This window comes from Haliaeetus albicilla, chromosome 2 (genome assembly GCF_947461875.1).
Source record: "Haliaeetus albicilla chromosome 2, bHalAlb1.1, whole genome shotgun sequence".
NCBI lineage: Eukaryota > Metazoa > Chordata > Aves > Accipitriformes > Accipitridae > Haliaeetus > Haliaeetus albicilla.
The window spans coordinates 4,998,913-5,024,428 of NC_091484.1; the positions used below are offsets into that span (position 1 = coordinate 4,998,913).

The 25,516-nt window shown below is 40.5% G+C and overlaps 1 protein-coding gene and 1 long non-coding RNA gene across 2 annotated transcripts in view; both read right to left on the bottom strand.

The window, feature by feature from the left end:
* Nucleotides 1-25,516, bottom strand: part of CDH4 (cadherin 4) — a 468,099-nt gene that overhangs the window by 235,041 nt on the left and 207,542 nt on the right. The gene's annotated exons all lie outside the window — the stretch shown is intronic.
* Nucleotides 7,564-25,516, bottom strand: part of LOC138689324 (uncharacterized) — a 51,473-nt gene continuing 33,520 nt past the window's right edge. Inside the window, exon 2 of the long non-coding RNA XR_011328196.1 lies at nt 7,564-8,418. This is a non-coding gene — a long non-coding RNA (uncharacterized lncRNA). The remainder of the gene's footprint in view (nt 8,419-25,516) is intronic.

Here is a 25,516-nt window from a genome sequence, read left to right on the forward strand (position 1 = left end):
TCTGTGCATTATGTATGACTTCACATAACACACATTAACAGAGATCCCGGGAGACCCGCATTAACCTTTTCCCCATTTGTGCAACAGAAAGAACGGGCAGAGCATTAACAGCAATTCAGCTGTATGCGCTCATGTCCCCAAATCCATGCCCTACCACCAGGACAGCAGACCCAGCTCTTGCTCTTGGTGGATCCAAGATCGAGTGAAGAACAAGCTGCAGCTACGAGCACACCAGCCATTTACAGGAGACAGCCTGGGGGAAACAGCAGCATTGAAAGCCATTTTGCAGCCGGTGTGTACCTATGACACGAACACTTTCAGCTCCAGTAATTCTTTCATACTGCAGTAGGGACAAGATGACAAATCTGATTATATTAAAGTCCATTCTTTCACCCAGCCTTCCAAAATTTACAAGTTCACCATATGCTTTAATGGAAGAATAACCTGCCTCTTTTTAGGTAACTATTGTTTCAATTTTAATGGATTCAATCCTTTCATGCATGCATTGCCATGTATACTGAGAAGTCAGCTCCTGTATATTCATGGGCAAACAGTCCTTTTGCCAAGACCCTGCACTGTATGCCTGATATCTGACAGCCAGCAGTTAAGTAACATTTGCAAATGGATCTTCTCCATTTAGGGGCATTCGCACCCAAATTTTAAGAGATACTGAGGTGCCTATTTACTAATTATGTCAAATTAACATTAGAAGCATATATATATATATAAAAACACAGGGAGGGAGGAAGAAAGATAGAGAAATTGTCTAATATATTTTGCCACCTCACAATTTAACTGTACACTACTGCATCAGATTTTTTTTTTTTTTTTAATATTTCAGAGAAGACACATTGTTCAGTTTGTCAGTGAGAGAAAATTCGTACTAGGTACTGCAAAGAGCTACTTCCTGGCACAGTATACAATTTGTAGGTAATTCACATTAAATTGTATCTCCCATTCCACTGTGTATTACAGAACAAAAGATATGCCTGCAAGAATGACAATGTTACATCTGCATAGAGAGTCTGTGATTATTATACAATAAGGCATATTCTTCCCACATGCAACTTGTGGAAATGTGGATAACCTAAATCACGGGCCACATTTTGATACCACTTATGTCACTGGCACATTGCCACCAAATAGGGCAAAAGATAAATTTCTCTCCCAATTACACTGAATATAAAACCACAAAATACATTGGAAAGAAGGGTGGTGGAGGTGTGTCGTCCCCTCCCTTTTTTTTTTTTTTTTAGGAGGATAAAATTACAGATCTAGTCTAATGGTTCTTTTTCTCCTGGTACGTGGGTGTCAGGATGTCACAGGCTTTTCTTCACCTCATGAAATATGATTTTGCTAATATTTCCCTCAGACTATAACAAAAAGCCAAGTAGGTGGTATGTACTGGCTTCCAGAAGTGCGAGGTCCCATTATGTTTTGTAAGAAATTCAAATGTGGTCTGCAGGAAACGCAAGAGTTTATTCTGGAGAAGGGATGGATTTTTACTCTTCAGCATCAGCATGCACACACCTGCACCTGTATTCGCACATGTACTTACACTGACCTATGAAGGAACCCAAAAATAAGCATAAACAGCAGCAAAAAACGTGTGTCATACTAATCCAGGAGAAAATTCTGGGGCATGTAGGTGTGAGGCTATTTAAAGGATTTCCAAAAATGTCAAAATGTTAGCAGATTATTTTTATTTTGCACCTGCAAAGTGAGGTTTTGCAAATATGTAGTTTTCAGCAGACGTGGAGGCAGTGTTGAGGCATAGGTACACATTTTGAGCCTGGGTCAACACTGACTTTTTGCTCCCCTCCTTATATAAAGAAGAAAAGAGCAGAATGGCACCTTACCAGAACGATTTTATACAAACCCAAAGCATAGAAGACAGAAGTAAAAATCCAGAGCAGTCTCTTGCGTTTAGTGGGACAGCCCTTCCTAGTGCTAACAGCAAAACTGTAAAGTCATTTCAGCAAATTTTCTCCCAGGAATATTCAGTCTACAAAAGCAAATGAGAGACACTCACTCCCAAGTGGGTGGCACCCACCCCATCAGATAGATGTTAGGGACTCCGTTGCAAAGGAATTACTGGTTCTTCCTTTCTCCCTGGTGAGAAAGAGGAAGAAACAAGAATCCCACTGGGAACGTGAGGAGGAATATTGCTGTCAGCCCCATCTCACACACTTGCAGAAGTGGGTCTGCATGCCTGTAAGATCTCACCACTGGCCATCGCTGCCCCCAGCAGTAGCAGAAGCTTCAGAAAAGCCCTGTAAGCACCGTCAGAGGAGCAATCACAGGAGAAGTGGAGTATTTTTTTGAGATGGCTCTTTTCCTCACACTACTTTCATCAAATATATAAAAGATCAAATAAAAACCCTCATTACAGTATGTGTATACATGCTAGCTCACACATAACTAATCCCTATACTAATGAGTGCAGTACTTTAACACTTGAATTCTAAGGAATCAAGTCTTTGGAGAGCTTTTTAAAAACACCAAGCAGTTGGGGTGCCTGATGTTCTTCCTCTTGAGATTTTGTCACTTAGAAGATATATATAAAAATGCTCCTTTCCAAAGCAAGGCCCCAAATGAAATTTTTGCCCCGAACGTCATCCTTCATAGTTTCCATGTAGTTAAACACTTTCCATTTTCTGTCAATTTTAACATTATTTACAGTACAATGATGCCTAGTTTTAATTGAATGTTTAAATAAATGCTTTCTAATATATGAATGCTTAGTGTTTGCAATAGGAAGAGGCAACCTTGCTATAGATAATTATGTCCTACTTTGGTTGGGAGTTTATTTCAATCATAAAATAACCAAAGGAATGGGAACACAATTTCAGCTAGAATTGTATGTTTACTCATCTATAATTAATAAGGCCCGTATCTAACTTGCATTCCAAACTCCTCAAATGAATCTGTTTAGGCAGGAAATAACATGTCTAATTGGCCTAAATGGACAAGTTGCATCCTGTCAAAAAACATTCCCTTTGTCAGATGAAGCCCCTCTAGCCTACTGCACTGCATGTGTAACTTTCGCCAGAACATGTGGGAATGGAGTATTTTGGACAGAAAAAAGGTCAGTTCCTTTAAGGCAAACAAGTAAGAGGAATAAATTCCCTTATGCTTGAATATTAATTACTTATATGCAAATAATAAACATGCCCCATGAGTCTAAATGATCTACTCATGTTTGTAAAAGAGCTATCCAGAGAGATTGTTCCCACATAAACTTCTGAAGACCCAATCTTGCTGCTGCTGAAGTCAACAGTAACATCTCTATAAACCTCATTACACTTTGAATTTGTCAGACCCGTAATAAAATATTACAGTCTTATCATTACAGGATAGCATTTCTCAAACTTCAAACTCACTATCAGTTTCTCTAAGCTATGGATACCCAAATCCATCCTTCCAGAAACGACGATTTCATGAATTCCTTTCAAAATACACACACGTGCACACTTATACATGTTAGTCAAACCAACTGATTTTGGGAGCTGCTCTTTCCAAGCTAACACCCACTGCATACAACACTAATCCACATGGATACGTTTTCAAAACAGCTACAAGTGCATAGGAGAATTTCCAAATTAATTACATGTAGTAAAATTCACAAAGGTGCCCTCTTACTTAAAACACTGTTGCTGCCAAATGTGTAACACTTAAAACTTAAATAGTGCCATATATTACCAAGTTCATCACTGCTCGGCTTGCTAGAGTTGTGCAGATAATTAAAAGCCACCCTAAGTTACATAAGATTATTCTTTTAGGAAGCAGTGCTTTAAAGGCTTCAGCTTGCTTCCACAGTACTTAGCTATTTGTTTTGTTTCTTAGAAATGTTTTATTTTAATAAGTGCAGTTGTACATGAGTTCTACTGCTTTAATGTAAAACACATGAATATGAACGTGCAGTATTTACAGGAAACCTCCCCCCTGCATTCTGCTCTATTTTGTCATATTGTCTGCAGTAGATATGTGATTTTTATTTTCCCTTTAGCAGTGAGGTAATTTGCCCATGTTATTTGCTCTGTGGGCATCCTCATAACACATTCTGAATTTATTTCATGATGTCTCTTGAAAGCACTGTGAATCCAAGACATGCCGAATCAAACTAATGAAGTAACCCCTGCACTAACAAACCCTCCCTGTCTCAACTCTGTTAGAAGCAGAAAGGACATAAGACTGATAGACAAATATTAAAGATGTAATTCTTTTGGACTTGGTCCACATGTTCACGAGATAATGAGACCTTAACAAAGACATAGATACTCATATGAAATATTAGATCTGACATTTCATTTGAGGTGAAAATTGCCAGTCCTCCTAATGACATCTTTTCTTACCAGGTACATGAAAAAAAAGGACTGAACTGTAAAAACTTGCTTTTTTCACAGTACTGATTTTGATCTTACCATGCCAATTTTCACTGAAGAATTTTAAAATGAATACAATGAAAAGCTGGCAAGGAAGAAAAAAAAAAAAAAAAAAAAAAAGAAAAGCTGCTGGTGACTCACCAAGAGTTCCTTTAATTTTAAGAGACCAGCACCATGAAACAACCTTGCTGATATCACCATTATTCCCTAATTTGTGGCTGGCTCAGGCCCCTAAGATTTAAAATACTCTACAGGAAGCAGAGGGGCTGAATGTAAAGTGAGAATGTGTCCCCTCCAAGTTAACGCTATTTATCTGGAAATACTGAGAGGGTTAAAACCAGTTTACATCAACCTAGACGTTTTCATTCCTCAAGTTGCATCTTCAGGTCCGTTTGTGACCTTACAATGCAACGTGTCAAAAAGAAGAGGCATCTGAATCTTTTATTTCAGCTGTAGTATTGCGTCCTGCATACATTTATACATTTTGTTTATGCTCTGATGTCACATCCCATTCCACATTGGTCACTCAAACACAGCTGCCAAAAGTTATTTTCATTAAAGCCTTTCAATGCGTTGGTATGGGAAGGAGGTCAGGGCTGAGATGCCTTCTTTTTTGTTTGCTTGCATTTTACTGTTTTTTTAGAAGAGAAAAGAAAATATCAAGAATACATAAGAAAGGAAAATCTTCCCAGACAATATTGCAGAACAAGTAAACGCCATGGCAGATATTCACTCCAGGAAGATAAAAGACACACTCAAGCAAGAAGTTCCATTTCACGTATTTATTCTTCAAGAGATGACAAGACTTGTAAAGCAGTAATTGTAACTTCCCTAACTCTGGGGTTTTATCCCAGCAAACCCAAGGGTACCCTACTGTAAATGCTGTAGAAAAAGGTAGTTGAGATATCCTCGCAACTGGATCTTTCCCAATCTATAGCCCGACCGCAGCAATTAGCCCTTAGCGTCTCTACAGAGCTTCAGTATAATTCTTGAGGCTTGATCTCCAAATCACTGTGCACAGTGGCCCAATCCAGAGGGGATGCTAACAACGTGCTTCATTTTAGTAATTTTGTTAATATAACTGCAATTATTGGCCATATTCTTCCTTTCTTCTCCTCCTCTCTCTTTCAGGAAAATTTTGACACATGGGCAGGCTCATTCCTATACAAGACAACATTTGTGCCAGACCTTAACTCTTATTAAGCAGACTGTGCCAGGTAAAAATGTGACCTTTGCACATAGTAGCATAGGACCAAGGTATCAACAGGACTTGATCATATCATAAAAGTCTGACAAATGTTTCCAAGCTTTCCTGAATGAAAATCCCTGTGTCAAAAGTTATGCAGTGTCCTGCAGATGCCTGCATTTTCCAAAGCCATGTCACTGAGCAAAAAGAACAATGCAACGTGAACTAAAACCCCTTGCTGAAACTGCAGCAGCACACCTCAAGAAAGCAATTTTCAAGGTTGCAACTCCATTACACCTACTTGCGGGGTTAAAGTCACTTTCCTGTAATAACCACAACCTTAATAGGATTGAGGCGCTGTTTAACACCTTTGTTAGCAACATGGACAGTGGGATTGAGCGCGCAGCGGGACAGATGTGCACAGATGGACAGTGGGACTGAGCGCACCCTCAGCAAGTTTGCCGACGACACCAAGCTGTGTGGAGCGGTCGACACGCTGGAGGGAAGAGATGCCATCCAGAGGGACCTTGTCAGGCTTGAGAGGCCTGTGCGAACCTCGTGAAGTTCAACAAGGCCAGGTGCAAGGTCCTGCACATGGGTCAGGGCAATCCCAAGCACAAATACAGGCTGGGCAATGAGTGGATTGAGAGCAGCCCTGAGGAGAAGGACTTGGGGCTGTTGGTTGACGAGAAGCTCAACATGACCCGGCAGTGTGCGCTTGCAGCCCAGAAAGCCAACCGTATCCTGGGCTGCATCAAGAGAAGCGTGACCAGCAGGTCGAGGGAGGGGATTCTCCCCCTCTCCTCCACTCTCGTTGGAGTACTGCGTTCAGCTCTGGGGCCCCCACCATGAGAAGGACATGGACCTGTTGGAGCGAGTCCAGAGGAGGCACACCAGGATGATCAGAGGGCTGGAGCACCTCTCCTGTGAAGGCAGGCTGAGAGAGTTGGGGTTGTTCAGCCTGGAGAAGAGAAGGCTCCGGGGAGACCTTCCAGCAGCCTGCCAGTACCCAAAGGGGGCTGCAGGAAAGCTGGAGAGGGACTTTTTACAAGGGCATGTAGACATAGGGCAAGGGGTAATGGCTTTAAACTGAAAGAGGGTGGATTTAGACTAGATGTGAGGAGGAAGTTCTTTGCTGTGAGGGTGGTGAGGCTCTGGAAGAGGTTGCCCAGAGAGGCTGTGGCTGCCCCATCCCTGGAATTGTTCAAGGCCAGGCTGGATGGGGCTTTGAGCAACCTGCTCTAGTGGAAGGTGTCCCTGCCCAGGGCAGGGGGGTTGGAACTAGATGATCTTTAAAAGTCCCTTCCAACCCAAACCATTCTATGATTCTGTGATTGCTTAGAGCAATTGTTCCTCTTCAAGTTACCCCTCTGTCAGCATTACCTTTTCCATTCAAAAATAAAGCTCGTTGTAAACTAGTATAATCTTGGAGGATTCAGAGGGGAAGGAAAAAAAAAAAAAAAGAAAAAAAGAGACGGTGAAGGGGAAAAAAGGGAAAAATGACACATGACAGCAGACTGTGCCAGGTAAAAATGTGACCTTTGCACATAGTAGCAGCACAGCCTTAACATTACACACTCAAAGGTCTCGGACATGTTTGATGTTAAATGACCCCAATGAATCATAAAGCAACCTTGCTCTCCTTGGCTACACATGCTTCATGAAAGATGAATAAACATAAGCTGGTCTGCTCTCGTGTATGTGTGCTCAGAGTAATCTTGAGGTATTATTGTGAATCCTTCCAGACTGTCTAAGCCCCTACGAAGGGCATGTTATAAAAGGCATTCATCATCTGCTAAGAAGCTACATCTGGGACATTCCAGCTCCTAGGTAGTCACTAAAACCATTTAAGAGGGAGAAATGGCAATCAGCAAGATAATCAACTTGTACCACCCATGAGAGAAATCACCCAATCCCTCTTTTGAACATTCATGTCTTCTTAAGGAGATTAAAATCTGGAGTTGATTTTTAAGTAAAGCTATAGACAAAAGAGGGATAAAAATATTTTTTAATTCTTCCAGAATATTAATACACAATCTGCAATGATCAATATCAATAAGAACCCAAAGCAGTGTTATGGGTTATGAAAAACTGGACTGTTAAATGTTAGATTGGAGAGGCTAAAAACCCCCAAATCAATGCTTATTTATAGCATCATTCCCTTGATAACCGTAAAGAGCATCATTTTCACAGTTATAAAATGCACTGGCATGTGCTCTGATTCATTCAGCACAGGTCACTAGTCAGATCCAGGACAGCAGATAAGCCCATGCTTAAAAAAAGGGTGTATCTAAGTCCCCAAAGGTGGCCACTATAAACAGTAACACTGCTAATACACCTTAGTATTTGATTAGTATCCTCTACTTGAGAATTTCTTCTGCCCAGGTATAACTATAAAGATACAGTTCTTGACAACTGCTGGTGATTCTTAATTGTTTCTGTTGCTGTTAACATGCTGGACATATTCCACTGAATTTCATAGCCTATAATGGAAGAACTGTTTATCCTAAATTATAAATTTTTGTTGTGAACAGAAGTATCGATCTACCAGCAAATAGCAATTTTATTTACTCAATATCCATAAGCACAGGCTTACAGAAGTAATTTTAATTATTAAGTCTATGCTCAGCAATTATATGTTATGTACAAATTTCATTTCTTTTGTTAATTTTAATAAAAAGTCCATTCTGTGCCTGCTGTGTTCCTCTTCTACAAAGGCATTTAAAAGATTAGTCTTAATTATGGGTTTCAATATACAATGTGAGGAGAAAAAAAACCACAACAAAAACACCAACAATGATGGATGGACTGCATGGCTTTCTGCTAATTTCTCAGCAGGCACAAACCCTGTGGCATTAAAAATACAGAAGGAAAATTACTTCTAAAGTTACTGAGGGAAAAATATCATCAAAAAGCAAACTCATGCAGTATCTGTGTCATGCAGTGCACATAGCACAAGCTAAATCTTTGAAATTTCCTACGTGCAATTAAGTCATATTTTAGGTGAGTTTTTAGGGTCAGATTTTCAAAGAGCATTTTGCTGACCAAAAGATTCAGCCCAGTGCCTTGTAATGAGTGAATTATGTACCCGATCAAACTCATTTCACCGGATGGTAGGGAGCCACCTGGTTTTGGCATTTTGCAAATCCCACCAGGCACCTGCCTGCATCCTTGGGGAACTGAATCCCTTTAGACAGCTGGATGAACACTAAACGTGTCCACACGTCTGCGTAACTACAGGCAGGGAGGAACATACACGCATGCATACTGTAGGGACAAGCATGCCCATGTGAAACACAGCAGCTTACTGGGTCTTACACATTTAAGCACATCAGCAATCAACATCAATGGATCTTTTCACTGATCTGCATTCAGGTAACATTCCTCGATGCACTCTGAGGGAGTAGTAGTTAGAAATAAACATTAATGGAAGAGATATTATGATGATGGAGCTACGTGAACATTATCTGGTTTGAAAGTTTTTGCTGCTGCTACTATATCCTTATCGCAGATGAGCACCTGGAAGCTGATGAATGTGTGAAGACACCAGTATCTTGGTGAAAAGAGCTCAGGAAAGCAGCTCTCAGTTTTCCGTTTCCACCACTGCCATCCCCCCCAGCCCAGCTCATTTATGGGGCCCAGATGGACTTTGCTCACCGAGAGATGTTGCGTTATTCGCTCCTCATGCCAAGTCCCCCCGAGCTCAGCAGCCATGCTGCCTGCTTGAATTGAACGATTCATCGGCCCCTCTATATTTGTCCAGGATCTCAATGTGCTCATTCTTTTCTTCTCCTCTCTGCCCTTTTTTCTCCAGTTCAGTTCAGTCTGAATTTCATTACAGCCTTTCTTCCCAGTGCCTCAGTACATCCACATTCATCCACATTAACTCTGAATGGCAAAGTCTCACTATCTGTTGGGAATGCTGACAACAGATTGTTTCATAATTAATTGAAAGGCAAAACCTGGACATTCTCAATCCATGCTGATGGGAATTACTTTGTCCAGCTTCAGTAAATCAGCAGCACATGGCACAGGGAAACCAATGCTCCAGTTAAATACTAGTTATTTCACTCTAAGCTAAACATACAATGTAAAATTTGTGCTTATTTTAAGAAACCTTTTAAAAGCACTGCTTCAATGGTGAGTAGTGTAGACGTTTGGGGGTAGATTATATCTGGTTAAATTAGCTAATATTTGCCTTCAAGACAAGGTTACATAATATAATAGCTTCCACTTTCAAAGTCAATGTGGATGTGCAACAGGGATCAGACATCCATGGTATACAACTATCCTAGCAGAAACATGGAAAAAGGGCCCTACTTTTTACAGCACCCATAAAAATTTAAAGATCAATTCAGTGCACATTTAACCACTTTGGTGCCCAATGGCTGTAACATACCTGTGACACAAAGGATATGGTGTACAGTATTTTGCACACGTGCTCCTGTTCCACCGAGTACGGACTAGATTCTGGGTTTGGTAAAGCTGAAATAACTCTGCATCAAGTTATTCTATAGTAATATTAATGCAGTTTATATTTGAGTGTATCATGTGAACTGTAAGATAGAAATTGCCATTTGAGATGAGGCCAATGGTCTAGAACCTCCTCCCCAGTTGCAGTCCATCCCCACGCTGCAGAGCCCTTCTAACAACCTCTCAGCAGTCAGCTACGAAATATTATCAGAACAAGGATGTTGCTCATTACTCCCTTAATTAGAGCTTGTTCCAACGAATGAAGGTTTATAGTCTCTACTAATCCAACTCTGGCCATCTTTCTTACCTAAGTAATCAGGGCTCTCACAAATCTTATCAAGCTTTATGTCCCGTAAGATTTAATACACTGGATCAGATCGAAGGTCCTGCTATGAATTACATCTTATCTTTGCCAATGGCCAGTGCTAGACACATAATACAAAGGTACATAAATACACACATATATAATATTTATATATATACGTGTGTGCCAATGCATACAACTAGAATGCATATAATGCACATATATGTAAACAAATTTTCTCATAACGAGAAAATCCTTCAGTAATCCAACATGTACAACAAAGCAGCAATCACACACGGGTGGAGGTGAAAACAAGTCAAAGCAAAAGTTGAGCAAATGAACATCGGAGTTTTGCAGGCTGTGAATACCTCCTGTAGAAGTGGGACTCCATGCTGCTGTGCCAGCCCAAGTCTCGTGTTAGCAAGGTGTACAACGTACTTTTTATACCCTGTTTTTGAATGGCCATGCTGCGGGGCCACACGTCCTGAGTGGCAGCGAGCAAATGACTGCCAGGATTTAAAACAGACGGAAGGAAAAGCTATTCCCCCCCCGCCTTTTTTTTTTTTTTTAAGGAAGAAATTGAGAAGAAGGGTTATGTTACACAAAAAAATTCAGCACATTTTTGTTATTTTGGGAAGCTGACAGAGGAGCTGTGTTTTCAAAAGGAATCAACTCTTGTAAGGAATAAAGTACTGAGATATTTAACCATTTCAAAGGCCAAAGCTCCCTATATCACAGTGTTGCTACTTATGCTCTCACTCGACTGAACCATGGAAACAAAAGAAGGTGTATTCTCTTAACATTGGGTCAAACCAAACTAACAGAGATTTCAACTAATACTTTTAAAATGCTCCCTTTATTCTGTTCAAGATACTATATTAGAGTACTGTACCTAGTGACGGTATAGTAAAGGATCTGTCAGGCTTTTCATTACAAAACCCTATCCTAAGCCACAAAAAAAAATCCCTCTGGGCTGCACCTTGGCTTACAAGAAACTTGAAAGAAATCCATTTTGTGGTTTTTGAATTCTGAGAGCGCAAAGAAAATTGATTTAAAATGTTTAAGAGACTATGTCGTGCTTATGTAACTCAAAAAATAAAATTAGTGTTTCTAAACAAAATCTTGCTGGGTGATTAGTCTCTACCATAAGCCAAGCAGTCTTGCTTTTAAAGAAAAGCACCCTCCCTCAAAATTAGAGATCTTCCACTCTTCCCAAATGTATTTTCTATATATAAGAACTTGTACAAATGCTACATAATATCCCACCAAACTCAGATGGGCATCTTCCAGGAAATATCCTAGATGCATCAAGAATGTGTTCAAATGGGTAGACATAAGCAATTTTAAAAGGACATGAAAGCAAAGAATAGAAAAGGAAGAATAATGATGACAGCAACTCGGGAAGCCGTATGAAAACAGTCTGATTTCTGCCTTTGAAGGAAGAAGGGAGATTTACAGCATGAGTGGCTGCTTCCTTGCTGCTCCCCTCTTTTGGAGGAGGCTGACTGGGACTTTTGAAGTGTCTGTATTGTGCAATATAGGGGTGTGGAGGGATGCATTGCTAGGAGGGAGTAAGCACCTTTGCCTGGCACAGAGATGACATCTCTGAAGCAGGAGAGCTGTAGCAGCCAGCTGCCCCATGGGCAATTCCCAGGTACCAATGCCCCCCACCACAGGAGCTCCACTCAGACAAGTAGCCTCCAATAATACATAAAAAACCATTGGGCTCCTGAATCCCTTTGAGGTTCAATGCTTAGCTTGGGTTGTCGAGAAATTAAATGTTCTCAGCCCACTGGTCTCCAAATGTGGACCCATTTTTGCAGCTGGTGGTGCAGATCAGTGTGGTGAATGCTCTTCACCACGGCGAGGCACTCAACTCACCTTCCTGGTACCTTTTGCTCACCGCCTACACAGGCACAACCGCCACACAGCCCTTTTCCTTCTACACATTGGGATTTAATCCAACACTGGCTAACTGTCACGCCCGCAACTGCAGCAACTACTTTGCTGCTCTCCTCTGCTGATACACTTGGGTTGTCCTGTGGCCCAGAAAATCTCCTTTCTCCTCTAGGAACCAAATGTCCTCCCCATCCCTCCCTCTGCCTTGGCTCCTTTTAACCTTCTGTGGCCCAGAGCCAGCATGATCCCTGCCCCATGATCGAACTCATCACAGAAACTGTGGTTGTTTCTTCCCTGAAGTTTTGAAATCCTCGCTCGATGGGCAGATTAAAGGAAGCAGACATCAAGTCTTGGCAGTGTACCGAGGGCTGGATCCTGACTCAGCCCTTGCACTGACACGCTCCTGCTGAACTCAATGGGAGTTAATCCGTAAAATGACTGGCTAGAAATTGAATCAGGATGTCAAAAGTCAGTTCTTTATCTTCACAATCCAAAATCTTTATTAAGTTCTCACTCAACCAAAACTTGGCAAAATCAATGGGGCAAATCTTAAAGTGCTTACTTGGTTTTTATAGCGTTAGGACTAAAGTAAATTTCTATTGACTCGAGTAGGAGCTTATTTGAGACAGGACTCAAAAAAAACCAGTGAAAACCCTGCGAGATGCTCAAGAGTAGTTTGAGGTTTTCTCTCTAGTACCTTTTCCTCTCTAGGATGAGGAAAATGGGATATTCACATCCACAGAAAATCTTCAGAGATGCATTCTTGCCAAAAAGCTTTTGCAAAAACCTTAGCTCTTCCTTCAGCGCCCTGTTTCCACCAGGGCTGCTGTTCACCCATATAACACCTTCTTTTCACCCCTTCCTACAGCATGAACAAATATTCTTCACATTCCCTAACAGATTTTGGGGTAGGAGCAGAAAGGCTGAGAAACTCCTTGTAAGGTAGTTTTGTAGCTGTGACTGGTGCTCTTGTTTCTTATTTCCATGCCAGATTAGCAAACTATGCTCTCCCTCATTTACACTTTCTGCCTCCAAATTTTACCGTGCAGCACGATACCTTGAGGTTTCTGCTGAGTTTCATTCCCTGCTTCCTCTGCCTTTCCTTCCCCTTTGCAGTCAGGTTAGTTTTTCTGTCTGTTGGAGACTGAGATTTTGGACTTTTTAACTTCCACTTTTTTCAGGCTTATCATTAAAAAGTGCTAATGTTGCCAAACTAAATCCACTGGTACTAGAACTACTTCTGAACTGCCTGGCAGGGAGTAGGGACACAAATGCACCTCTGGATCCCGCAAAGCATGATCTGGCTCCCACGTTTTTATGTACAGTCCCTAAGTCCTCCAGCACACCTCCAGCACAGCATTTCTGCCTCACGATTTGTGAGAAGGCAGGTAACTGGCTATATCAAATTATGTACCTCTCATACTACATTGGCAAAGGTGCTGGTAGTTCAATTACAGATTCCCTTCTTGTTCAGTATGTTCACTCAACGGACAACGATGTCTCTCTTCATCTTATAGCTTTATTTTACTGCTCTGAACAAGGTTGCAAGGTTTGGAGCCACTGAAATGGAATCCATCCTAAATAATCACAAAACATGCCCTTTGCGATTTAATAATCTTATACAATAGGAGTATTTGTGTACACCCACTGAAATAAAATGGGAGCACAATCATCCTCTGATATCATTACAGGGCTGATGGAAGTCATTCTTGAATTTAAGGGATATTTTATGTAGATAACTCTACTAAGTACATAAGGAATTTAGGCACATAATATCAACAGTTTTCTGAGACGAGAGTTCATTCTGAAATGAAGCAGCTCATTTATCTCTCTCAGTGGTGCTCTTTGCACTATCCACTTTAATTTTCCAACAGAAAGGTGAGTAATAGAATTATTCAGATAATCCTCCCCAACCCCTCCCCCGGTCCCAAAATCAGCACAAACTTTGATTTGCCTTGAATTCTCTCCCTACCGTACAATGAACACATAATTCAAATACTCACAGGTACGCACACTTCATACAATATGCAGCATTAGCACCTCACATTGCCTTTGATTTGGCATTCTTTTAGAAACGTAAGAGCTGCCTGGATGCTCTTTCCAACACAGGCTAGACAACAGGAGCTCTTACACTACCAACCTTCATTTACAAGCTGATATTAAGAAACACTGAAAAGACAATCATTATTCTTTGTCTGGTTTCTAATTTTTTTGCTGGCTGAAAGACTCATTCCAGCGCAAAATTCTCCATCCAGTACAAATGCAAAGAACTACTTACAGGTTAAGCAAGAAGGAAATGTTTTAATCTATGGATTGCTTAGTATTTGTATATTTGTGTTCTGACAGATAATTGCTTTCTTTGATTAAAAAAAACAAAGGAGAAAATAAGCTGCATTACAGCACTATTCTTAAAAAACAGGACTAGACGAGGCAGTAAATTTCTCCGTGTCCCAAGTTCCAGGATCTTGTACCATGATACAGAGCTATTCTCCTGGCTCGCACTGTCAGCAAGACCAGATGGGTCTGATTAGTTCCAACCCAGAAATACAAATGGTTGACAGTCTGTACGAGACAACAGGGAACAGAGAATTCAGTGAAGTGCTAGAAACCTCCAACTACACACAGATATTCGCTGCTCCTCAACCTACAATAAAGGAAATGCCAGGAAATGGGTAAGTTTGGCCCTTATTCAACAAGCATGCAGAGTTAAAAGTAGAATGGCAATCCAGTTACTGCATGATTTCCTTTATCTAATACGTGTTACTTAAATATAGTTTAAATTCTAAATCCCGATGCTATACAGACTGTAGCAATGGGAGGAGTCCCCCGATCAATGGCACAGGCATAATTACATTCTCTGCTGTAGATGGAGCTGAAAGACTTTGCGGTATAAGACAATTTTTTTCATTTACTTATCTTAGCGATCAACAAAATCTGCAGAAATGTGCACCTCGCCTTTACAGAATCAGATAGGTATTAGAGAAGTAAAAGATTAAGTCTGCTAAAACTGATATTAAGAGTGTGGCACCCTTCAAACTGCTGCAATTCTGCAGAGCTGCTGAAATCCTTCCCTATGATGGGTGGAATTATGAAAAGTAAATTATAAACACTTAATAATTGTGGAACACTTGTTTTGTTTCATAAGCTTAAATTACTTTTAGAGTGTTGCACAGGAGGGAAGGCCCATCTGCCTCTGAATATAGCCACATGAATATTATGAGACAGCAATAACTGCAGCAGGATAGATACTTGCTTAGGATTCAGGATATCAGAGCAAGTCTCAATTCCCCACTCTTCCGATCAGTCATTTCCTCCCTGTGCCACCTATATTCCTGGAGGTGTACTGAAGATCAGTACTCAGTATTGGAGATCACGTAAATACCTTAGAGAGAGAAATATAATCATCTATTTCAAAAAAAAAAAAAAAAAAGCTGTCTCAAGGACAGCTCTGTCTAGTTGATTTAGAAAACACTTTAAAGACTCTGATAAGCTCATTAGTACCAATGAATAGATATATGCACTCAAATCCCAATAAATACAGGAGAGTAACACCATGGATAAGTATCTTCCTTTTTCTTTTTAATAAAGAGTTCTTATGGACCACAGATTACAGGACACCTGGTTTCCTCTGTGGTCACTCACTTCCTGACAGCAGTGCCTAAATGGACCGATTGTTGTTACATTTATTCTTTCCTGGTAGAAATGGAAATCCAGTTAGATAAATGCATGGGTAACACTCCAAAAGTCCCCATCTTTTTCTAGGAATCTCAGTGTAATTTTCTACAATGAGGTTATCCTTTCTTCATTAAAAATGAGGAAACCTGGCACAGAGTAGCTCAACCTGAGAAGCAGTTGCAGAGCTCAAGAGCTGCCACTCCAGCCACCAGATGCCTTTTCACAGGGACGATAAACACCACATCACACTGTGTATTGCACATTTATAAATGTAATTCCCACTCAATCAGCACATTAATTCCAATAAGACTCATCCTCTCTACCTGAAGAAACTTTACATCGACAGGTTTGTCAGCTACAGAAAAATAAAGAACCACCAGAGGTGTGGTTGCAACCTCCTCACTCAATATGCCCAGACACCCGGATTGACGCACCAGACGAGCAGGCGGACAGCCCAGGGCCAGCGAAAGACACGGAAAGACCACTGCGGCATGTAGAATGATAACCACTTATTGTTTTCATTTTTGCCAGAAATTTTAATCTCCGTACACGGTTTTAATAGGATTCTTCCATTAATCTATGGCAAATCATGAAACCTGTTTTTTAACATGACCAGCCCCTGAAATTTTGTCAACTCTACCCATGAGACACAGGTGTTATACAAATCCTTCCAACTTCAAATGTCAATATCTCTGCCAAGTTCAGGGGCACAGGATACAGCCTCTGCTTGTAAGACTTGTGAAATGTTGTTAGCTTTTTGAGGGGCTCTAGCCTCAGGAAACACGTGACATCATTTCATCGCTCATTAAAAGCGAAGAGGTTTTTAGTATTCCTCACTGTCAAGAAAACTTGAAAAAGTCATCTCTGAAAGCTCTAAAACTAAGATACTAATATAAACAATGTTAAATGTGTCAGGTCGCTTCAGATCACTCGCAGTTTTGGAGGTCTGATGTTTGTTTTGCATCGGCAGTACTGCAATATGTTATCTCCCATGCAAAACTGCATTAAAGTAATAACTACAATATTTACCTCCTTCACAAGGGTGTTGTGAGAATGACTGCAAATGTTTCCACAGTGTTTTGAATATGTAAAGTACTATATGTTTTAAATATTATTCTTATTTGCATACGACAATGCAAACAAGCTGTATCCTGGATCTCAATCAAAAAAAAAAAAAAAAAGGCAAATGAAAACCCAAACCTAACTACCACGACTGTAAATGAAGGAAGCCCCACTGACAATAGTAACGCTTATGTAATCTCAGTGCTGCATCATGCTTCAAATGGTCAAGGTCTTCAAAAAGAATAGATATGACTACCTGTATATTCAGCATAATTATTTAAATGAACACTTAAGTGTTTTCTGAAAGTGCAGGGAATCTGTCACTCCAGCAATGCCAAACACCACACCTGAATACTCGTGCTTACACACAAGCATAGCAGAACTCTGCCATTTATCACTGAAAAGACCACAATGATTTGAAGATCAAGGGCTTGCATCTAGCACGTCATTCACGGGAAAATATTGTAGAAAATCTTTTAAAATGCAGAAATGGTTCTTCTGGGTGACATTCTTCCTTCTTTAAATCATTAGGAAAGATTTAAAATAGGCTGCAGTTTATTGGCTGGCACTATTGTTACTCCATCGAATGGTATCAGAAGCTGTTTAACCCTGCCAACCTAGAAGAAGATTAGTTAACTTCTCTTCTCAGAACAAAGGAAAGGCAATCAAACATCAGAGGTTAAATGGCATTCATATATAAACAAAAGGCCCTACTCCTGCTTTGGATGTGTGCCTCGTGAGGAACCACCTGTAGGTACCTAAAGCCAAAAGGTTTTCCAAATCCTGGTATGTGAATAAGTGGACTCCAAAGGAAGAATTCTTGAGAGAGTTGTTTTATATTTAAATCAGGATTATTTTAAAACTTTTATTTTTATCAGATATGCAGATAAAGGCCAAAGATGAACTAGAACCATGGCTGCAAACTTTTACACCTGGGTTGCCCTACATTTGTGGGTGGCTTTTATCCAGAGTCCTGGTTTGGGTCCTGTCTTGAATTATTCAACAGGAGCACTGTATAAATATGAGTCTAACAAAGCCGGGGTGATCTCTCTGCCATAACATCATTACTAACAGCACAAGAGACAGGGGTTTTGACTAGAATACAAAGATGCAGAAAGGCCTGGAAAAAACCAGTAATTATTATAACAAGTCCTAAAATCATCTGCAAGAATGCTTGCGGCGAGTGGCTGTAGTTGCACAAAATGAAATGCACTGCTATAACCTGCAGACCCTCTGAGCGCGGGAGCCCCGCTGACTTCAAAGGAGCTGGGCAAATGCAGGAGGATGGTGCAGATGGAAGGGAAGAGCACAGGCACAGCCTGGACTCTGGGCTGGGGGCAGTGCACGACGGTGCTGAGCCCCCCAGTCCAGCCTGCAGAGCCTGGGAAGATACCTTACCTCTTCAAACACTTCTGATTTCATCTGTTTACGTTAGTAACTTTTCATTTGTGTTTCATTACTCTTCCTTCCCAAAGCGAGGGAGAGAAATCACAGACCCGTGTCCTCGCTCCTGCTGGTCTCTGCTCACGGGAAGACAATGCAGGAAAATAAAAGCAGCCACATTTCACCCTGAAGTTGCAAAATCCTCCAGGCTACCAGACAGAAAACCAGTTTGGCATCTGCCTTTGCAATGGTCCCATAATGCTTAAACTCATTCATCCAACACAGGTCCTCCTGGCTGCTGGGATTTCCTGAAACATGCTCAGCCCATGTTTCTGCCCCAGGCACATCTTCAAACACCCTTTCCCTCAGCTGACAGAATGTAGGCTGTGGATGCTACCTCCAGGCTGCACATGGATTTCTGCACACCAGACCCAACGGCACATTCTTCCTTGGTGCCGAGCAAGAGCAAAACAGAAGGGAGAAAGGAAACACTTGTTCCAAGAAGCTACTTATAAAATAACCATGGAACTGTATGCTGGAGAGAAAAAACTGCCAGCTGCACCTTATCTCCTGAAGCTTTATCCTGCAGAAGGAGGACAGGAGACAAGAGAGCAGGCACAAGTAGGCGCTTCACGAAGAAGCTTCCCTGGTGAGCAGCAAAACTGCTGGGCTACGCCTGTGTTATCACTTGGGCTCTCTCTCACCCTTTGGGGAGCAGTTTCATGCCCACTAACCTGTGCCCATCAGCAAATGTCATTCTGCAAGACTCAGATGGAAAACCCCACACCATAGTGGCTATACAAAGAAAGCTGACTTGCCAGAGATTGACTTCTCTCAACTTACTGTTTGATCAGGGAAGAAGCAGAGTGCGTAAACACAGTTTCTGCTACTCAGGCTAAGGATTTTCTCTGCTAGGCAGTTTTTGCACATTTCCTTAACTGGAGAACACCTTCTTTTCCACCTTAGGGTAAACTTATCTACACAGGTAACAACAACAGCCAAAAAGCCACCTTTGGAGAGAATGAATGTAACAGTCTATCTGGACGAATCCAGACGTCCACATGTGCAAAAATACACTATGTATAGAAGAGGTTTACCTTTAACCCTGGTGCTAACCATGGCCTACCTTTGGTTGAGATATAAATTCAAATCTACACCTACAGGTAAGCAGGAAAGACAGATTTTGTGGTTGACCTCAACACGGTCACCCACAATCTAATACTTCTACAATGCAAACCTAGCTGCACTTAGACTGCAAAAGAGAAAGATAGAATAATTAAATTTAATTCAGGACTCCAGAATGAGGAACAGAGGGATAAATCTTAATAGGAACATGGGATTAATATCTTAGCATAAATAATAGTCTCAGGAATCGGGTTTTGATGATTCAACAGTTCTGCTATAAATAATTCACATCAATAAAAGAGAGATAACATCAAATTCAGTTGGAACATTGGTTAATCTGAGCATAAAGTGAAGGACTTCACTCAAACTAAAGGACAGCTATAAGTAACTGCTCTACTGTATGGGAATCAGCACTGAGTATTTTCTGCACATTCACATGTGTTACAAATTGCTTCCCAAGGTTACAAAAGAGTAGATAAGGGGAGAAGAAGGATAAAAAAGCTGGCAGTGGATGGAGTTTAAATGCTTACGCTGTGCAACAGAACATCAACACAGGACAAAGAAGTCTGCTGGGTGATCCCTTGTGTGCAACAGTGAGAAATACTTCATCATTTCTAACTTAGAAAAATATCTACATTCGCTGGTAAAGGGTAGTGACAAATAGGGCAGTGACAAGAAGGGTAGCATAAACCTGAAGCCGTGTATCAGGACTTTCTGGTTGCCCACTCCAGCCTGTTTTCATGGTTTCCACCTCAACACCACAAAGAGAGAATGGGCCACCCACGCTAACTAAAAGCCCTTGCTCTGAAAAGCATAGAAATACATATTAAATAAGCCACAGAGCAAGAAAGTCCAAGGGGCTGGTGAGGCACAAAGGGATAAATAACTTGTCCAATCTCATAGAGGAGGTTGCAGTAGAGCTTGATATCACAGCCAGGTTTCCTGAGTCCTGGGATATAACACAGACCATAAGATTAACCTTCTCCCCATCCCTACCCCTGGTTTTGAATGTGATCAACAACGGGTTCAATATTAATAATATATTTGTAAGGCTCATTATTTTTCAATGGTGCTCTTCACCCCGGGGAGGTTTCCAAAGCACTTTAACAATTATGTATATATGAAAGTCATTTTTCCCAAAGAAATTCAGCCATCCTTGTGATACAATGTGGCAGCTGTGCTGCAGTGCAAAGCAACAGTGAAACTAGTTGAGGCCAGAAACTAAGGAAAGAGACTGTACTGAGCAGAAACTGCAGGAAGTATTTAGGTAACAGACTGCAAGATTTAATTACACAGGTTGGAATCTGGCCAGCAGGCATGAACAAATGTTTTCAGTGTGTTGTGTTTAAATATTTTAATTTACTTTTTTTATAAATGTTATTGCAAAAATAATGAAAAATGGAAAAGGATACTTGTCAGACAGTGTGTTCCCAGAAAGTGAAAAAAGTTGATATTTTAGTCCCCCAAAATGCTGTAAAATATATAAAAAGTTCAACTACTACTGAGATTTCCTTGAAAAAAGGCATAGATGCTTTACTGTAAAACACAAAGAACACCACCATCGGAAAACCAGGCACCCCTATCACTGTCTGCAGTGATTAGTAATGACTTAATTTTTCTTTCTTTAAGCATAATAAAAACCTCCACATTACCTTGACTCCAGTAGATCACGGCTTAGACCCTACATCCTTAGTTCATTTGGTAACTTAACTTACAAATCCTCTTTTTCTCCAAGTTCTTCAAATGCCATTTTATTTTAATGAACTGATATTTAGTATGTCAGAGTACAGCCTATCTGTCCTGACCCCACCTGACTGTGTCCCTTCACACAACATGTGCAAGCAGAGCAAAGGTCACCAAGACATTTGAGATCTTAATTAGGACTGCAGGGCTTTCCAGGCTAACCAGTCAATGTTCTACTGTTCATCACATCCCTGAAATTACCCATTCATCTATCGGGCTTATGAAGATCTGAAAGACTGCATGTAGGAAGCTACATGACGGACCACGCATCAAAGGCACTCTACCATGCAAACCAACACCAGCAAAACATCATAACATATTACCTTGGAAAGCCCTGCTCAAATCTAGATATATCCTCTTTGACCGCAAGCAGGTTTCCTGAGCACTAGAATAGGATTAGCTTGGAGATAGAGGTTTAGCTTTCTGTGGGTCGGTATTAGGGCAACCAGAGATTATAGTGAAAATATTAGCAAGTTGTACGTGCAAGGAGAGTGGAAATACACTACATTTCATACATTATGTCTTAATGACAGATGAGGCTGGGATCAAACAATGTGATAAGTGTGCACAGAACCCTTATTACTGAGTATTGGGTCAATGCCATATAACTATGCACAAATAATATATGTCGTGGGTGATTGATAACACTCCAACCCGCCCCTAAAAGACATGCATTCTTCGTGGTTGGGCCAAATCACATCCCATAAACGACTTAAATCATTCATTTGCTATCAATTTTTCATCTCACACTTAGCAAATCACCCTGACATCTGTCTGTCACTTGAGTCTCAAAGACCGTCTTTAGGAAAAGCCTTTTTGTGGCTAACTTCATTAGACATCAATGGAATCGTATCTGTTTACTGTTTTGAACTTCTTGGGAATGGGCTTGCAAAAATGTGGGTGTCTGGATATACTGGTAACCATGCACGCCACAGGATAATTTGGTTTTGCTTGATATTGTACTATGTTACTATACTTTTTATTTTCTTGTGAAAATGCAAAGACAAAATTTCCATTAACATGATACCTACTGAAAAACTAGTGTTTGAAGGCCGGGTATTTTTTGACTTTTGCTTTTTTTAAAAAAATCTTTTCCCACAATTTATTTTATTATGGTCCATTTTGTCTTGCTGTTCAGTGCTAAGGCTGTACAGAACTTTGATTAACATAAAAAAGTTATGTTAGAAATCAGAAATAACAACCTGATTGTGTGAAAAGCAGCATGAAACATTTTGTTGCTGGCTCCTCAGCAGTAGTACATGTCACATTTTCCATGGATGTGGTGCCCAACTAATATATGCCCATAATATCCCGAAGTTAGCAGTTCTTCCAAGCAAATCCACTGTTTAAAGTATAAACGGAGAGGATTTCTTTCCAGGATCCCAATTTTCAGGATCTGTCACAGCTGAATGTCCTCATCTAACATTTCTCATCTCTCCTGCTAGATGCATGTGAAAGACTTCTATGCCAGGGGCATGCCCAGGCACTTCAATCAGATTGGTTTCATGCTTGCATTTTCAACTAAGCTTTAAGTCAGAAGGACAAGCCTAGATTTAGGTGGTGTCAGCAGCACACAGAAAGAAGGTTCAGTCAACAAGACTTGCTGGGTGCCTTCCCCCCCCGCTCATTTGAGAAAAAAACGTGGAAATGAAAAGTAAAGGATGGAGGAGGAACAGAGGAGCGGAAAGCAGTACGACTAGAGGAGACACACAGCAGCTGGTGACACAGCCATATTAGCATTCATCTTCTCCCCTCCTGAGCGCCTCTTCTTTCTGCTGCCTATCCTATCTTCATCTATCTCAATTCTGCCCCAAAAGACCTAACAGAAGATGTGACGCATCTGATCCAACTCCCACTTAAGTCAAAGGAGTTATTCCCTGGATGTCCTGCCTTTCGTGGTGCCACCTGGCGATGCCTGCCTCTTTTGTTGAGGCAAACCGTACCGCGGCCATCGATGCCAGACTTTGTCCATCTGTAAGTCAGGACAGGAATCACGGCCAGGGCGCCGTACCACAGGGCTCCCAGGCCTTGTCCCCATTTAAGTTCTAATTTGTACATGGCCCTGCTGCAAAAACACATTGCTGGGACCACCTCTCATCTCCCTTAAAGTGATTGTTTATTTCTGCTAATTCAGACCTGGACTATGAAATATTAAGAGGATACTAGTTAGAATACAGAAAAGTCTCTGAAAATAGACCAGTCCTGTAGCCACAGCTTTCACTGTTCTTCATACATTAATCAATAGTTCATATTTAATTAATCAGCACCAAGTTCACTTGGTGATGAAAGTAGAATTTCCATGAATAGGAAAATAAATTAATGTGAAAATCCAGCTACCAGGCTGTTCTGAAGACTCTCTCCCACTGACTTACATGTGATAATGGATGTCCCTTCTTTATATTATTAGGCTTTTTGAGCTTTTTTTAATTTTATTTTTTCAGAGGGAAAGAAAAAAGACAGCTTTATTCCAGCTGGGCAAAAAATATCTCAACTTCTTATTGCAGAAAAGCCACCTCCCTGTAATGGCAACATCACAGGTTGATTTAGTTAGAAGGTATCAGCATCTATGTATCACCAAGCTACGTTATCAGCACTGACTTAAGAGCGTGCTTAGGATGTATGCATCCTAACTTCTCAAGACAGCACTTGAGTCTAAAAGTACAGAACATTTACCAATTAGAAAGCCAACCCAAAGCATTTATTTACAACCAGAAATTTAATAAACTGCTTATATACTATAGAGTAAACACCTCTTCTACTGCCGAGCAAAGTATGTTTAATATTCAGGATCTATCTGCAATGTTATCATGTCCTCTTCATTAGAGCATCAGTTTTGTTAATTAGCATTTACTCATGTGAGTAGTCCCCTTGACTTTAATTGATCCATTTTCATGAATAAGTAGAACATAATTTTATAGTTAAAGAATTCAATTCCTAGTGAATGCAACCAGCCGCCGTTCTCAAAGTTTAATTCTTAGCATAATAAGGAAATAAAAATGAGTACAACACTTTTCATCAGATAGAAGAGAAACGTGTGTAAGGCAACAGTAGGAACAAGAATGAGTCCAAGACAAGACACCTGGCTATCAAATCCATTTTGCTTGCTCCCTTAGCACAGCAAAAATGTGATGCTAAGAAATACAAAATACTTGGCTAGAGATAAGGTAGTATCTATTATAACGGCAAATCCTTCACTAGCAGTGCTTGTGTTTTCTAAAGGGCCAAGAAGCATCTGCCCTTCAAATTTATAGGAGTGAACAGACCATAAGTTCTCTGCTGAGAACTGAGGTTTTAGAAGAAAGAGAAACAGTACAAGCTCCATCTGCTTCCCAAGGATTTGTTCTCAAGCTCTCACTTCTCTTATCTGCTCTGTGCTTGTAACTGAACCTCCTTGTTTATACTCTTTTTTATTCTTCAAACTAAAGGCTTTAAGATGGATTATGGAATTTTTTATAATGATCCTTAACAGTAGAATAGTTTAATAAAAGGCTACGGCAGCTGAAATTTGGAGGCTTTCTTAAGGACTAAAATTAAAGATGGTAGCCAGTGTTTTTCTTTCAAAACTCCTTATCACATTTCAAGAATATCAGACTATGGATTTAAATAGAGATATGAGTATGGGTCAACTGTAAGCTCCTCCAGGCTGACAGAGTGGGTGGGGGCACTAGATTACCTCTATTTGTAAAAACTGTTTGCAGCCGTAGCTGGCAGTTCTTCACATTTCATCGTGGGCTTTATGTCTTTAATTTTATCCTTAATTCAGAGTCTGAGGACACAGAGTGTAAGATCACCAATAAATCTTTAACTTTATAAACTAAAAAGAAGTCACTTTAAATAATTCAGAAAGAATTAATATGTTTCAGGAAGCAAGCCAATTTACTAAGCTAATTGCTGTGTATATTTTTTAGAGGCTATCTTTGAAAAGGTGGTTTTAATCACCAGGTGCCTTTAGAGTTTTCTCATGTGACTGATTAGAGCCACACATCTAATGGGCTGCAAAACCACGAATGAGAAATGCTGGTCTTTCAGATGCACTGTTCCCTCTGATTACTTTGTGACCTTGCCATTCCCTAATTTTCATATATAAGGTAAAATTCTTTTAACAATGTTCAGCAAATGTCTAAAGGGACAGAACTGAGTTTATGTGAAACTGAAAAATAGAGGCCTCTTCAGCCAGCACCTGCACCTAATCTGGTTAACCTGATAAAATATCACCCATTTTTTTCCAGAAAGACATTTGCTTCTAAAGATACTGACATTAGCTGTGGTAAAACAGCTGAC